The sequence below is a fragment of the Oryx dammah genome, unplaced genomic scaffold (assembly GCF_014754425.2).
Source record: "Oryx dammah isolate SB20612 unplaced genomic scaffold, SCBI_Odam_1.1 HiC_scaffold_11, whole genome shotgun sequence".
In the NCBI taxonomy this organism is placed as follows: Eukaryota; Metazoa; Chordata; class Mammalia; order Artiodactyla; family Bovidae; genus Oryx; species Oryx dammah.
This window is the reverse complement of record NW_024070195.1, coordinates 35,348,046-35,350,843: the sequence shown is the minus strand read 5'-3', so window position 1 is coordinate 35,350,843 and position 2,798 is coordinate 35,348,046.

The window sequence follows — 2,798 nt, the reverse complement described above, 5'->3', positions numbered from 1 at the left end:
AATAGTACACTTAAAATTTTTTAAGTGGAAAAAAGTATATTACCAATGTCTTACCACAATTTAAAATAATTAATAATGTAATATACCCAAACTCATTAAATTGTACAATTTAAATGGGTAAATTGTATGGTTTGTGAATTGTATCTTCATAAAGTCATTAGAAAGTGGTTTGTATATGGAGGGGCAAAAGACTCAGAGTAAAAAACACATTATTGAAGAAAAACAAAGTTGGAGAACTGGCATTATCCAACATTAAGACTCCCTATCAGTTCAGTTCAGTTCAGTCGCTCAGTCGTGTCCAACTCTTGGCAACCCCATGAATCGCAGCACGCCAGGCCTCCCTGTCCATCACCAACTCCCGGAGTTCACCCAAACTCATGTGCATTGAGTCAGTGACGCCATCCAGCCATCTCATCCTCTGTTGTCCCCTTCTCCTCCTGCCCCCAATCCCTCCCAGCATCAGGGTCTTTCCCAATGAGTCAACTCTTCACATGAGGCAGCCAAAGTATTGGAGTTTCAGCGTTAGCTTCAGTCCTTCCAATGAACACCCAGGACTGCTCTCCTTTAGGATGGACTGGTTGGATCTCCTTGCAGTCCAAGGGACTCTCAAGAGTCTTCTCTAACATCACAGTTCAAAAGCAGCAATTCTTTGGCGCTCAGCTTTCTTCACAGTCCAACTCTCACATCCATACATGACCACTGGAAAAACCATAGCCTTGACTAGATGGACCTTTGTTGGCAAAGTAATATCTCTGCTTTCTAATATGCTATCTAGGTTGGTCATAGCTTTCCTTCCAAGGAGTGTCTTTTAATTTCATGGCTGTAATCACCATCTGCAGTGATTTTGGAGCCCCCCAAAATAAAGTCTGACACTGTTTCCACTGTTTCCCCATCTATTTCCCATGAAGTGATGGGACCAGATGCCATGATCTGCGTTTTCTGAATGTTGAGCTTTAAGCCAACTTTTTCACTCTCCTCTTTCACTTTCATCAAGAGGCTTTTTAGTTCCTCTTCACTTTCTGCCATAAGCGTGGTGTCATCTGCATATCTGAGGTTATTGATATTTCTCCCAGCAATTTGATTCCAGCTTGTGCTTCTTCCAACCCAGCATTGCTCATGATGTACTCTGCATAGAAGTTAAATATGCAGGGTGACAATATACAGCCTTGACATACTCCTTTTCCTGTTTGGAACCAGTCTGTTGTTCCATGTCCAGTTCTAACTGTTGCTTCCTGACCTGCATATAGGTTTCTCAAGAGGCAGGTCAGGTGGTCTGGTATTCCCATCTCTTTCAGAATTTTCCACAGTTTATTGTGATCACACAGCCAAAGGCTTTGGCATAGTCAATAAAGCAGAAATAGATGTTTTTCTGGAACTCTCTTGCTTTTTCCATGATCCAGTGGATGCTGGCAATTTGATCTCTGGTTCCTCTGCCTTTTCTAAAACCAGCTTGAACATCTGGAAGTTCATGGTTCATGTATTGCTGAAGCCTGGCTTGCAGAATTTTGAGCATTACTTTACTAGCATGTGAGATGAGTGCAATTGTGCGGTAGTTTGAACATTCTTTGGCATTGCTTTTCTTTGGGATTGGAATGAAAACTGAACTTTTCCAGTCCTGTGGCCACTGCTGAGTTTTCCAAATTTGCTGGCATATTGAGTGCAGCACTTTCACAGCATCATCTTTCAGGATTTGAAATAGCTCAACTGGAATTCCATCACCTCCACTAGCTTTGTTCGTACTCATGCTTTCTAAGGCCCACTTGAGTTCACATTCCAGGATGTCTGGTTCTAGGTGAGTGATCACACCATCGTGATTATCTGGGTCGTGAAGATCTTATTCTTGCCACCTCTTCTTAATATCTTCTGCTTTTGTTAGGTCCATACCATTTCTGTCCTTTATCAAGCCCATCTTCGCATGAAATGTTCCCTTGGTATCTCTATTTTTCTTGAAGAGATCTCTAGTCTTTCCCAGTCTGTTGTTTTCCTCTATTTCTTTGCACTGATCACTGAGGAAGGCTTTCTTATCTCTCCTTGCTATTCTTTGGAACTCTTCATTCAAATGGGAATATCTTTCCTTTTCTCCTTTGCTTTTCACTTCTCTTCTTTTCACAGCTATTTGTAAGGCCTCCCCCAGACAGCCATTTTTCTTTTTTGCATTTCTTTTCCATGGAGATGGTCTTCATCCCTGTCTCTTTTACAATGTCATGAACCTCTGTCCATAGTTCATCAGGCACTCTGTCTATCAGATCTAGTCCCTTAAATCTATTTCTCATTTCCAGTGTATAATCATAAGGGATTTGATTTAGGTCATACCTGAATGGTCTAGTGGTTTTCCCTACTTTCTTCAATTTAAGTCTGAATTTGGCAATAAGGAGTTCATGATATGAGCCACAGTCAGCTCCTGGTCTTGCTGACTGTATAGAGCTTCTCCATCTTTGGCTGCAAAGAATATAATCAATCTGATTTCAGTGTTGACCATCTGGTGATGTCCATGTGTAGAGTCTTCTCTTGTGTTATTGGAAGAGGGTGTTTGCTATGACCAGTATGTTCTTTTGGCAAAACTCTATTAGCCTTCGCCCTGCTTCATTCTGTATTCCAAGGCCAAATTTGCCTGTTACTCCAGGTGTTTCTTGACTTCCTACTTTTGCATTCCAGTCCCCTATAATGAAAAGGACATCTTTTGGGGGGGGCTACCGAGAGCCCCAGGTGGCAACGGCACAGGAGCGGCCAAGAGGAGCTACCCCATGCCCAAGGTCAGGGGCAGTGGCCAAGAGGAGCTACCCCATGCCCGAGGTCAG